The sequence below is a fragment of the Falco cherrug genome, chromosome 6, assembly GCF_023634085.1.
Source record: "Falco cherrug isolate bFalChe1 chromosome 6, bFalChe1.pri, whole genome shotgun sequence".
Classification (NCBI taxonomy): domain Eukaryota; kingdom Metazoa; phylum Chordata; class Aves; order Falconiformes; family Falconidae; genus Falco; species Falco cherrug.
In genome coordinates this window covers 22,748,707-22,763,499 of record NC_073702.1, presented here as the reverse complement: position 1 = coordinate 22,763,499, position 14,793 = coordinate 22,748,707, and positions in this window count along the sequence as shown.

Genomic DNA, 14,793 nt, shown 5'->3' with positions numbered 1-14,793 from the left:
TTAACCTTTGTGACTTCAGTTTACGGGAATTTGCAGGGTACTTGTCATTCAAATACTTTGCTAATGCGCTTCAAGAAAATTTAAAGATCTTCACCTGTTCAGCTTTACGTACTTGCGTAGCTGGGTGCATGCACTGATTGCCTTTAAGACTGTAATTGCTGTTTGCCAGTTTCGGTAAGTTTAAAATTAGGTATTAGCTGTAGAGAGGTAAGCACTAAATTTAAAAATATTGAATTCCCTTTCCCCTTTCTTTGTTATTCCATCTACACTTACACACCACCCCCCACCCCCCATTTTTATTGTGTGTAATTTTTCTGCAAATGGTTTGGGCATTGGTGTCTCAGTGCCCAAGAAGCGAATGCTGCTGCCAGTGAGACCCCACTACATAGACCTGATGTGTGCCTCTTTAAAAGGTTATGGTTTAGACAACCAAGTTGAGTGGAGTTCATGTATAAAATGTAAATGTCTGTGGAGAAATGAAGACTAAACTGGATGATTTAATGATCCTTTCCAGCTCTTTGTGAAACAATGAACTGTATGTGAGTTACTTTTCTGGTAATTGAGGGCTTCAGGAGCAGGCCAAAATGGTTTCTTCATTACACTCTGTTACCTGTACAATACACCCTGCATGTTCTCCTGAAAATTACAGTTAAATTACTATCTTACTCCCAGCTGCCTGTAACTTCAGAGCTTTTAACTTTTATCTTGATGTTAGCATGGCTAGATCTTTCTGTCTCTAAAGCGATCATTAGTTATGCAGATGAACGAGCTGAAGAGCAATTTCATAGCAGTACCTCTGAATGAACCTGGATGTTAAGTGCAATACAGAATAACAGGATGCCAGGCTGTTCCTTGCTGAGCAGTACACTCATCCACTACTGCTGTATTGCCTGCCTTCCAGTGATCCTGTATCACAAAATACTCAAAAACTTTTCTAATCTAGTTTTGCGCAGTAGTAAATGCACGTGCTGTGTCCTAAAGCATCTAATTACTGAATTCAAGGTCAAACTTCAAAGTACGCAAATATTACACACGATGTGTATGATGAATGCAACTTGCATGGAATTAAAGTGCTGAGGCATGTTTCTCAAAACATTGAAAAGTGTTTCCTGAGCACAGTAGTGCGATATCTTTCCTGTTGCATATGAAAATTCTGTTATTCTTCCAGTGGGACTTGTGCAGATGTTTAAATAACGTTCCTGGATAAAGAAGGGCTCATGTTGTTTCCAAGTTGTTGATGAATTCAGGTCCAAAGTTTTTTTAAAAAAGGAAGTCCTAATTTTTAAAAAGTACTTTTACTATTTAAGTGCCTTGCCTGCACAAAGTAATTCAGTAATTCAGTTTTTTGGCTTCTTTTTAAAAACCCAACCTATATTAAAATACCAATTTTAGTTGTATTTAGTTCTGTTTCTAGGAAAACATCAATTCTGGTAAATAAGAAACAGATTATTTTTAATCAGATGTGACAGCAAAGTTATCTCTGTTAACTAAATAACTGCATCATTAGGATTTGAATCTATGTTGCTGCAAGCATTACTCAAGGACAATCCATGCAACTGAGTAAAGCTGTACTAATTTTAAGTGGATTCCTGACAGGTTTTCTGTGGAGGAAAATATTCACGTTTGATTTTCAAATCTTATTTACTTTGTTTTTCTTTGTGTGATTGGTGGATTTACACTTAATCTCACATTTGAGAGAAATATTTGGGAAATAAGAATATGTTCTTATTTTCTGTCAGAGGCAAGTTACTTTATTACATTTTATTGATGTGATTGTGTTTGTAAGCTTAATGGTCACTCGGTTGCGAAAGTTCAGAGTCTTATTATAAAATTGTAGTTTTACCAAACACACCCAGAGTAGAAAACCAGTAATTCCTACAGTTGGATGGATTGGAAAAGAAGTTCATAATGCTCCTAGGCTTTAAGGGTTTTATAAAATATTTCTCTTCCATACAAATATGAAGACGAGCTCTCCTATGAGTTCCGTGCTGATGAGCAATTGTTTAAAAGTGAAGCTGCCTTTGTAGGCTGGAGTCGCTGGCAAGGCAGGCTCCGTGTATCATGCATGGCAAAAAGATCAATCCAAGGCTAGAGCAAACTAAGATTGTTGACAACCTCTTAACTGAATTTTATAATGGGAATGATGTGTACTACAGTGAGTGGAAATTTTAAACATTATTAAAAACTAAAAGCAATTACAGTGACTCAGAAAAAAATAAATACAATAATTGAAACTAGAAAAGACTATAATGAGATTATAATGGTACAATAATAATAATAAAAACAAATAATAAGCAGAGGAAGATTACGCTATCAAATAAGTAAAGCTCCTGACAATAGCTGGTGAAAAGAATGGGTAAGATGGATGGAGGAACATTTTGGAAACCTGATGAGGCAGTAATTACCTGTGAGCTGTGCTGCAGAGGCACAGCAGGCTGTAAGAAACTGCCCTCTTGGAGAACAGGGCCAACCTTGCCGACCCTGACCCGTCTCTGTGCATATGCCAGGGGTGCAGCAAGGGGAGGGCGACTGGGGGATGAGAGCTGCTTTTTTCTGGGGGAAGCTGGAAGCAGGACATGTCTTGAATTACTCATGTTCAGTCATAAATGAATTTCCCATAGTACAAACTCTGGCCTGTGATGCTATTCTATTTCAGCAGTGATGTTAGAATCAAAAAGTGAGAAATTAAGTAAGAGAGAGATCAAAACATTGGGGTTTTTTTGTACTGTGGCAACTCCCAAAGGTTTTCCAGAACTTCTGATTATTCTTAATGCTTTTACAAACTTAGTGGTGACAGTATCACAAACTTGGACTCACTTTGCCAGATTTAAACGTGCAGCTGCCTCTACAAGGGCACTGTTGAGAGGGGTTTGGCTGCCTGTCCTTGTTCTGTGGTCCCAAGAGTGATTTACTTCCATGCTGACATGGGAAGAGCCAGTCCTGATCCTGGACTGGTGGATCCAGCACTCCCCCATGACTAAGCTCATGGAAACATCTGTGTGAGCATGTAGTGAAGGGGAGCAAAGAACCAATCCAGACTAAAACTCACTCTTGTGACCTGTATTAACTCCCAGTTGTGCAGCTGCAAGTACTGTTGTGAAGCCACAAGAACCAAGTGGTCAAATGCTGGCGTGGCAGAGCTGCCTCTCAGCCGTAATGCATGAGATTCCAGCTTCCAGCACTCCAAGATGTGCGGTGTTAGGTATCACCAGAAATGTATTGTAAAGTAAAGATTTAATATTTTTTCATTAGCTGCTCCTAAATTTCCAGAAGTTGTTTTTTCTCCTTGTGTTTCCCAGACTGAAGTCCAAATAACAATATTACTCACACTGAAAGAAGGTTTTTGTGGTTTTTTTTGTTTTGTTTTGGTTTGGTTTTTTGTATTGAGGATTACAAAACTTGAGGATTTTTTGTTTTTACAAGGCCGGTACCTAGATATTTCTGTTCGTCAGAGCACTTTGAGATGAGCTTCATCAGAGAGTATGCACAGGTTCCACTGTCCTAGATTTTTAACACAGATTTTGTGTTGATTTTTCAGACTGCTGCTCTGAGCTCTTCTTTTGTTTTTCCTTTTTCTTTCTCTAGCTCTCTTCCGTTCTCCTTTCCCTTTCTCCTTTTCCTTTTTTCTTTTAAATCATAAATGACAGATACATTCTCACCCAGACTGTAAATAAGGACCTAGGCTACATCTATACTAGTAAACATAACTATGCAGTGCACAGATCTTAATATTGTCCGCAGATCCAGAGATGTCTTTATACAATCCATATTTAAATATTTTTCCAAGTTGTTAAATTGTTAGCATAGAGGTTTTTGCACTGGGTTGGTTTTTTGTTTTTTTTTGTTTTTTTTTTTTGCTTGGGGCCAAAACTATCTGTCTCAGGCAATTCCTAGACATGGACAGATGGTAGCTGAGGCTAAGGACAAGACCCACCATCAGCTTCTTGGATGTAGCAACCCTATTTTGGAAGACAGCTGTTCAGAGAGTTGTCTGGACGGGCTGTGCATGTTGGCCTCACAGTAAAATCATGTTCCTTGGTGAATGTTATTTACTGGTGTTGATGTGGCACAGACCTTTGTGACCAGAACAGGTGATACTGGGGTAGGTTGTTTACAGCCTGTGTGGCCCAGGACTGAATAGCAATGGGTCTGTCTGTGAGCTGGCTTCAGAAGTTCTTGCTGTGATAACAGAAGAGTAATTCTGAGTATCTTAAATTCTTGCTGATGATTAAGATTATCTGTTCCCAACCTGTCCCAGCTCTGGTTCTGTATCTCGGTGCTATTCACTCCCTTTGTTTGTCTGTCCTCCTCAGGCTTCCCACTCCTGGTTTGCTCCTTGCTGAGGCAGTCTGAGTCTCCACCTCTGAACTTCCCATTGCAGTCAATAGTGGTGCTCCCTGGAAACCAGAAGTACTTTGAACCCAGTTTCTTAGTTTGGCTGTTCTTAGCAAGAGTATACTTTTTTATTTTTTTTAAGAAATATTTTGAAGTAGTGATCTGAGCCAACCAAAGCAAAGAAAGGCTTCAAAAGTTTACATGAAGACAATAAGTGATATATATTCTTGCCTTGGTGCTCACATTGCACTAGAAATTTATATCTGTGTAGAAAACCTAGTGCCTGAAAGAAAAGGTCACAATCTCTTGGTAATCATATACATGCATAATAATAATAATAATAATAATAATGAGTATTGCTTATACATGGGCATTCAAGTCTCTCAAGAAAACTCTTAAAATATAAACAAGATACACATACGCCCTGAATTCTTTGTTTCTTCACAGTGGTCGCACACACATCTGAGGTCTTCATGTTTACTCCAATAGAGGTAAACGAAGCTAGCAGAGACCTAATCAGCATAGAGGCTGTATTATTCTAAAGGTCTTTTCCAGTTGGTAACTTTGTTTATGCCATGTTTTCCGTACTGATCTTTGGCCATTTTCTTGGCTTAATCACTTTTTGTGTGTTCTTAGCAGGAGTTGTTCAGGTGCTTTCATCTTTCTTCTTAATACTTGATCACTCCCAGGAAACGCTCCGCTGTACCGTTCCTGGCATGGTGATAGTGCCTTGCTGGAACTGGTAAGAACTTGGGATTTGCAAAGGGCAAGGATGCTTAGTCACCCACATCTTGTGTTCTGATGAAATATAGTTACAGTGACTTAAGTCTTGCTCTCACTTAGAAGCATTTTGTTTAAATGTTAGAGTGACAGTAGTAATATGCTGGCAGGCTGTGTGAGAACAGCCAAAGATGGACTAGCCGGACTGGGAAAGGGCAGGGTTAGATCCTGGTACTGCCCTGACAAGGCAAGTGTGTCCTGCGCCTCAGTGGTTGTTGTTGTGTGGCCTCCAGAGAGTTCCAATTCTGCCAGCTTTTTCCTCAGCTTCTGCCAAAGGAATTTAAATAAAACAGAAATTCACATCTTATATTCAGGCTGTATGTAACTGTCTCTGTATTCTAAGGAAAATGGCAAAATTGCATATAGACAGACAATTTGAGGGAACTGAGAAGCCAGTAATTTCTCCACTCATAGATTTGTTGCAAGGGGGAGATGATAACCATGTCAGTGACATCTGGGTGAATTGATCTGTTTGTGTGATCACTGAGCAGCTTAGTGCCATTCTTTTTGACGTGGAGGATACTGTAGCACATCTCCAAGATCACCTATGACCAATATTTTTACCTGAAATACAAAACTATAGAGTTAAGGCAAGAGTCCTTTGTGTGCAGAATGGATTTACCAACAGCATTTTAACTCCTTAGTGTATGAACTGTTTTCACTTGATTGCAGTTTACAGAAACGCAGATTACCATTTACAGAAATTTAATTAGGTTATTATTTTGAATTAAGATACGAACAGGAATTAAGTTTTTCAAATTTCTGTTGAATATACAAAATCTTTCAATGAAATGTAAACATAAGATATTTTTATTGTTATCTCTAATATTATTCCTCTGCTACCTGAGAATAGAGCTAGAAGGTCTTACTGTTATTTCAGTTAAGGTCCTATATACATTCTTTATGACAGCACTTTATATTTTGAATACTACATGGTGAATGGAAATAATTAACTTCTAATCTGTCCTCGGGCCTATGCCCAAAAACCCAATCTGCATAAGGAAAATACCAAATGCAAATCTCTTTCAGTGAAATCTTGATGTCTCAGGAAGAAGGCATTTTTGTATTCTTCCTTCAGTTTTGTCCATATAAGTGTGTCTCATCATCTGAATTTTGTGGAGACTTCTGGAGAAGCCTCAGTGTTATTACAGCATGATTCTAGAAAAAAAGGAAAAAGCAGAAGCAGCAAACATTATTAATTCCAGTGTTCAAAATGATCTGAAAGTTGAAGTAAAAAAATGAGGCAGCCTGTGAGCCAGAGGCAGAAGTTTTATTTCCAATCACGTTACAGCTGCAGCTACTTTACCCTTTTGCACCCATTTTTTATGTACGTACACAGCTGGGCTGGAGGAAACCTCTGCAAGGAGGTCTGGATGTTATCAGTGGCACAGAAGAAAACATTCTCTTTAATTAAAATGTGGCCCTATGCAAAGTAGCAGCCCCATGGAGAGCGAGTACAATGAGGTTATAATTAGCATAGCTGTCCTCAGTTAAAGTGAACATCAAGCACAGGAAAATTATATATAACTGACAAAACTCAGCATCTTGAAAATCAGGTTGTTAAATCAACTTTAGTGTCTGGGAATCTGATGTTTAGCTGAACTTCAGTTTCTCCCACCACCCTCACCACCGTGCACTAGTCTGTATTTTTTACGTAAAACATCTATTCCGACTGTAGTTCCTCAAGGCAGAAAAAGTGCCCTTTTATATTTGATGATCATGTTTGCAAACCTTAGTCCCAAAACAAGAAAAAATATCTTCCATGCCTAGTAGTTCAAGCAGTGCTTGCCTTATAGAGTAGAATCATAGAATCATTTAGGTTGGAAAAGACTTAAGATCATCAAGTCCAACTACAAATCTAACACTGCCAAGTCCACCACTAAACCATGTCCCTAAGTGCCACATCTACACATCTTTTAAATGCCTCCAGGGATGGTGACACACCCCCTTCCCTGGGCAGCCTGTTCCAGTGCTTGACAACCCTTTCAGTGAAGAAACTTTTCCTAATATCCAACCTAAATCTCCCCTGGTGCAACTTGAGGCCATTTCCTCTTGTCCTATTGCTTGTTACTTGGGAGAAGAGACTGACACTGATCTCATGACAGCCTCGTTGCAGGCAGTTGTAGAGAGCAATAAGGTCTCCCCTCAGCCTCCTCCTTTCCAGGCTAAACAACCCCATTTCCCTCAGCTGCTCCTCATAGGACTTGTGCTCCAGACCCTTCCCCAGCCCTGTTGCCCGTCTCTGGACACGCTCCAGCACCTCCATGTCCCTCTTGCAGTGAGGGGCGCAAAACTGAACACAGGATTTGAGGTGTGGCCTCACCAGTGCTCAGTACAAGGGGACAATCAACTCCCTAGTTCTGCTGGCCACACTGTTTCAGATACAAGCCAGGATGCTGTTGGTCTTCTTGGCCACCCAGGCACACTGCTGGCTCATGTTCAGCCGGCCATCAACCAGCACCCCCAGGTCCTTTCCCACCAGGCACTTCCCAGCCGCTCTGCCCCCAGCCTGCAGCGTTGCCTGGGGTTGTTGTGACCCAAGTGCAGGGCCCGGCACTTCTCCTTTTGAACCTCATGCAGTTGGCCTTGGCCCATTGCTCCAGCCTGCCCAGATTCCTCTGCAGAGCCTTCCTACATGCAAGCAGATCAACACTCCCTCCCCAGCTTGGAGTCATCTGCAAATTTACTGATAGTGCACTCAATCCCCTGGTCCAGATCATTGATAAAGATATTAAACAGAACTGGCCCCAGTGCTGAGCCCTGTGGAGCACCAGTATGTGAAATGTCTGTGTGGAGAGACCCACAGTTTCATTTTAGGAGTAGTTTTCCTCAGGTTTTCCACTCGCTTGTGCAATTATCAGCTGAACAAGTTTCTCCAGCAGGCTCTCCTTTCTTTCTCCTTCTTGCCTTCTGTGCAACCTTTATCTGTTTGCTGGCTAACAACAGAGCACACTATCCAATTTGTGTCTAACCTGGTGGAGAACACATTGTCTCTTTTCCTTAAAAATCCATGACAGATTCCCTTTACCCAACCCATTTCTCATCTCTGTTTCTTGCTGCTGCTGTATGTTAGTGTCCGGTGCAAGCTCCGACTTGATCTATCATCTTGTGCCATCTCGGGTGGTGCTTGCTAGGAGATCCTAACTGCTGCCTGTGTTGAATGAAGTTTGAGTCGCTGGGAATCCCCTTGCTGAAGTATGAGAAGTTCATTGTGGTGGTCCAAGCAGAAGTTACTGAATTCTGTTATTGCTCAATGATGCAAGAGCTTTAGCAGTCAGTGCAGTGACTGCTTTCATCCATCTCTTCCTTGAAGTAAAGCCTTGGGAACAAATACTTTTTCTTTTCAGTAATTGAAATATTATTTCTGTTTTCTGTAGTTTTGTACAGACCACTAATAATTGTCTTGGATCTAAAGCTTCAGCGCCATGCCATTTCGTTAAGGGTTGTTAGCCTTCAGTAAGGAAATGGCTTCTTCAGCTCTCTGCTGGAAACCTAAATCAGTGCTCAGTGGGTAACAGTATGTTCATGCTCAGGACTGTGCGTAACAAACAGGCAAATCAGTCAAGACAAGGCCCAGTGCACAATCTAAAGGAAGCTGTTGATCACCAAGAATACTCTATTAGTAAAAATAGATCAGACTTTTGGGTATACCACCTGGTCACCATCTATCAGCTTCATACAGTATAAAAGAAAAGGTGTCAGTTATGCACACCTGCTCATTGCATTGTCCTTCTAGCCTGGAAGCTCTTCAGCACATCATTAAACAGTTGCAGTTTGCACTGGATGAAAAACCTCTCTTGAAATAAATAATCCCAGAACCAACCTTTGTGGCATTCAAACTACCCTGAATTGTCTAATGTAATTTTGCACAAACTCCCTACAGGCCGAAATGAATCAAAGACATTAGCATAAACCTGTGGACTTAAACTTAACACATCCACACAAGGGGTATCACCATCATATAAGTTTTCTGAAGAACAGAACTATGAAAAGCCTTGCATTTTCAGACCATGTTCTTGCACATGGCAAGATACAACATACTTTATTCAATATACTTTATTCATACTAATTAGACACAAGATAAATTCTGTGAACTGATGATCATGGTTCATATACCTATTTTGAGATTTAGTGTTCCTGTTTTGGACTGAAAGTGCTTCTTAGTACGTCTCTGCGCCCTCTGCACACATGAATAGTTGATTAATAACAGGCTTTCATGTCCGTGATATCCATAATGCTTATTTTCCTAGTCAGTCCTCTTTTCTTGCCTCTTTCTAGTTCACGATTAGAGGGTGTAGAAAGTGCCGATAATTCTTTACAGACTCAATGAGATCATAGCTTTGTTATAGGTTAATTCTGGCCTGGAATAAGTTATGTAATATGATAGCAACCTTTTAATTGGTAAATAAAATAAAAATATATTCAAGTACCTTTGCTAAACAAGGCGTTTGACAAAAAGACTTCCTTTTACCTCAGCTATTCTTTGGTGCTCTAGCATTAAAGAAATTTTTTTGGACTATACTATTGTACACAGCTGTTTGGTAGGAGGAAGTGGGGGTGTCTTCAGTGAAACATAAGTTTTGCATGCAGAGACTACTATTTTTGTTGTGCATTAATATTCAGTTTTGTTAAAGTGAATCAAAAAAAAAACAAGTGTTGGGATGAGCAGATTCTTGACAGTTATCAATTCACTGACAGTGATTTCATGACTAAATGCCCTTGTTTAGTATGTAGCCTGCACAATTAATGGCGATGTGTACCTCTTGGAAAATAAAATGAAACCCAATATGATGCAGGGATTATTTTTTTTCCCTTTCCACTATTATATTGTTATGCTTTATTATTCCTGAATCTCTCTATCATGACATGTGAAATTAGATTTGTTTGAATTTATCTGCTTGGCATTCTTAAGCTTTGTCATGTAGGAACTACAAGTTAAATGTAAATGTTATTTATATTCATTTAGTACTTCAGTAATGTAGTCTTCAGTATAAAAAAGAACTAGGCTTACAGAACGGAGTTCAGATGGAGTGAATAATAAAATTTGCTTTCTTTTTAGAGGTGAAATGAATAACCATTGTGCAGTTTAGTAACTGTAACTGTCTTGCTCTTGCCTGCTTCTCTCCTTTCTGTGTTCTGTCCAGGACTAGTTTCTTTTCTTTCTCTCTCTTCCTACCCCCTTCTCCCTCTTCATTTGGTAAACATAGGCTTGAAAGTTCAGTTAGAGCAGAAACATTGTTAGGTTCTTATTTTTTTCTTAAAGACTGAAAAGTGAGGGAAGACTCAAACAGGAGAAGCAGGCTCTGCCAGGGGTGCTCCTCTCTGTCCCTGCTTAAGGGGGAGGCAGGGGGAACCTCTCCAAACTCCCTGTACACCAGAACAGAGTTTAGTCATATCATAACTACATAACAACCTTCAAACCGGCCCCCAAAACCCCCAGCTGGTATGGGTATATGGTGAGGTAAAGGGATATTTAATGCAGTGTGCTTCCTTTTTGTTGGAGCAGGTTATGACATGTTCCAAGCATCAGAATAAGTCCTGAGCTGGTGCCATCCCTGCAGGCACATGAGGTTGACAAGAGGATAAGTGCTATGTGACCTTTCCTGAAGTTAGAAGAGCTGAAGTGTTGACTTATTGATGGATAAAGTTCCCATGCAGCTTATGCCAACTCTGTGAACCTCTCACCTATGCAGACATCATGTTCTGCTGTGTCCTTCATACCTGGTAGGAAATGAGGGTGTGGGGGAAAAGCTGTTGCAAGGGCAACCTTCCTCTGAGCAGAGGGGTCTGCAAAGATTTCTTCCTTGCCTGTTTGCAATCAAAAGCTGTACAAATTGCTTGGTCTGAGGACAGAGAAGACTTACCCAGGGTATCTGCTCCAAGCCTGCGGGGGCAGAGTAATACCGTTTGGCTAGAGGAAGGTGATTTTGGTTCATAGTATAGGCAAAAGGGTTTCAGTCTCTTCAGGGAAAGATAAGCAAGAAGATTTTCAAAATGAAATGTGCTTTCTTACCTGAACATTTCTGTTGGCTGTCTGAAAGTACTACTGTGCCTGAGGGTTTTTTTACTTTTTTTTTTTTTGCTGTTTTGATTATTTGTGATAACTTATAATGCAATAGCACCAATAAGCCATAATTAGCAATGAAGTCCCTTCTTACTGCACACAAGAATGACTGTGCTGTGAAGAGTTAAGGCTCTCTTCTGCTGCAAGTTGCTGGAGCTCTCCCCTTCCCCCTATTCTCCTTGAGCAGGACACCAAGAGTGATGTCTGCCTCCATCGTAAATAATAATGGATCTAGTGGGAATTGCCTGAACCTGCATTTGCTTTCTCTTAAAAAAGGAAATAACATTTTACTGAAGTCCATTTCTCCTGGCTGCATGGAAGAGAGGCAAGGTTGTTCGTGCTGGTGGTTGGTCATGATTCGATCTCTTCAGGTGCTTATAGCTTGAGGTCGCTGTTTGTTTTGCACTTTTTGCCACTCTCCTGGTGCCTTGTTAAACATTTTATACCAAACTGATGAATAAGCACTCGATGTCTGTCCTTTTAACCCAGCCAAATATGACTCTAAATAAAATATCTGCTCTGAAAGAAAATAAAATCGGGAACTTGAAAACAAGTCTGTCTTTCAACTGAGCAACAAACCGTGGTCATATGCTTGAGGACAGATTTTAACCCCAGTCTTGAACTACAATTCATCTGTATTTTGGCATGCTCCTGGCACAGTATGGACAAGGAGCATCAAATACAGCTTCTGAAAGAGACTTCTGGGGCACTTGTATGGTCCTCCTGGCTTGACTTGGGGATCCCAGACTCGTTATAGCTCCTGATGGCTGGACTAGTCATTTCAGAGAACTAAAACAGATTTAAAAAATTTTCCTTGTGCTATTTTTTCCCCTTTAATTCAGAACCACTGAATTACCATTTTTCAATGATATTTTTAAAACAAGGTTGTAAGTGCTTGCTTTTTTTTTTAATAAACTAAAATTTTGCTTTCATGGCACATTATAACTGCAAATAAGTCAAAGTCAGTCTGGACTTTTGATATGCGTTTTATAGTCAGGGTAAAATATGGATATCAAGATGGAGTTGCAGACTTAAAGACATAAAAATATCAGTAATTCAGTTGATTATGATCCCAGAAGTTCTATTGCAGTTGCCTTGTTTGATCTTTTATGTAACACAGTTCATGGTATTTCCTTTAAATAATACTTATTTGAAATGGGCTCTATATTTCAGATGGAAAAAAAAATCCGATTATGACTTAAAAAATACAGTCATTTTAATAAGAACTGTCATTTTATCATGTTCCAAATGCTCATCTGAGCCGTATACCTAGCAGCAGTTTACTTCAGTACTATTTCAATCACCAGTAAAACTTGTTGATAATCTTACTGCAAGAGCATAAATAATACCAAGTGTCTTTATAAGACATTTAATTAAATAAGATACAATTATTTCTTATTTTATAATATAGTGGTTCTTTAGTTTCCAGTCAGATAGTTGTTACTGTCTGTGTTTTTATATCTTTCTGTGTATTTGGATTTCTGGGAAATGGCATTTTTTTGGAGTAGTGAACTTTTCACTTCTAAGAAAAACAGGGGAAGACACAAATCACTTAGTTTCTGACAATACTTGCAGATCTTTTGTACTGAAAAATTGGAAGTCATTGAATTTACCATACAGTATGTAATTGTAGGCAGGAGAGAGTGTGCTGGCTTATTGGTTGTTGGAATTTTTTTCTTTTTTTCTTTTTTTCTTCCACCCGTTACTGAATTGATACTGTATCTAGGACTCCAGTGAAGTAGCACAAATAAAAATTCAATGTTTTACAAATAAAATAGTCTTTAATTGTTTTTCTCAGTAAGGACTTCTTCCACCTCCACACTAATAAGTATTCTTCTGTGCTTCAACTAGCTACCCACTCACTTTCTCTCTTTAAAGAATCGTCTGTCCCAATTACCATTGAGAATTTTCAGTCTCTGATTAAATTCGGAGCAGTAGTCAGTTTAATCATGTGGTGATCAGTGTAACATTACAGAAAATGACCTTTAGAAAGTATATGTTACAAATTTGGATGCTCTGTTTTATCGAATATATTCTTCATGTTGGTTTACAGTTCTCTTTGGAAAAAAAGTGACTTGCAGACAGCACTGGTATATGCTAAAAAGTACAAAAATGTATTTCACTATATCTCATTTGTCTTTAATTTGAAGTGTCATGTCAAGCAAGTATGATTTCCACCACCACCCCACCACCACCATTTGGACATGTTTAAATCAAACATGGTGATGGCTGAGGATGCGGGACATTGGCTACAGCATCATTCCTCAGATGAAAGCCACATTCCAGCTCCACCCCACCCCCAGCAGAGTATCATCTCCCATTGCTTGCAAAGAAGGAACCCTCTTGCAGACAGAGCTTCTACGTTACAAGTTGTGACTCAGAGGCTTGCTGTGGGAGGGGAGCTGAGGCGTCGGTGGGAGCCGCAGGGAGCGGAGGGTGGTGCTGCAGCTGTCTCCCTGGCCTTCTGCGGCGCTCGGTGGGCTCTGCTGTGTGGCCAGGGACATGGTGGCTCGAGCAGCTTCCAGACAACCCTTTTCCAGAAACCCCTGGAGACTTAAGGCATCGCTCTGTCAAAAAGTGTGCTTAAACTAGGGCCAATATATAGAGTGGGAAAGCTGCCAGACCAAAATTAGTTTTGTGCTGGCGTAGCATGGTTAGACATGGCGTAACTGTAACGAATCATGCTAAGCTGTTTGTTATGATTGCTGCCTGTGTTCGCTAGGAGTGGGTAAATTATAACTACCCTGATACAATCGAGCCATTGCAAATTCAGTTTTTACTTCAGCAAGTTTAGTTGTGTAGTACAACCAAGATCTGAAGCAAATGTCTGTCCCTTGTTGTATTCAGATCACAGATTTGTTTTGGTGGGCTATTTTTTTCTCCCTATTCATGAGACTACAAACACTTGTATTCCTTAAAAGTTTTGGAATTTGCAGCCTGACCCTTAGACTTAGAACCCTAAACCAGCACAGAGACAGGGCTTTTTTTTATATAATCTAGCTAGTTAAAGCTGTCCACTCATGCTATTTGGAGGCTCTGTATCCGTAGTCTGCATCGCACAAAGTGAATAGCAAGTTGGATAGGTAGGATTTGACTTCTGAAGGAGTGCACGTATTGGCTGTTCTCCTCTAGGGCTGATGTAAACTGGGTGTACGTCCTGGGGCAGAAGATCCAGTGTATTTTGTATTTCTTTCTTATACAGTAGCATGCTCTGAGCATCTAAATATCTTTTTCATATTGTATTACATTGAGTTATGTAGCGCAACATTGTTTAGCACTGCCAGCCAGAGAGGAAGAGATGATACACTCTTGTGTGCATGCTGACGTCTGATTTTTATCATCATATGTTTCTTCAGATAGGCCTCTTTTGCATACCTGTAGCAGAAACACAATAGTATTTATGTCGAGGAGGAACTACAAGTACATTGTAAGAGAGGTATAACTTAAAGGTGTTATTGTTATAGCAGTTCTGCTTTGTTTTGATGATGAAATACAAATAAATTCTGTGCAGGAAAAGAATACCAGTTTCATAAGATCAGAATTAGCGAAGGTGCACCAATTTCTTCTCTCAGTGGATTAAAGAAAACAAAAATCACTATGCCAAAATTTAGCAT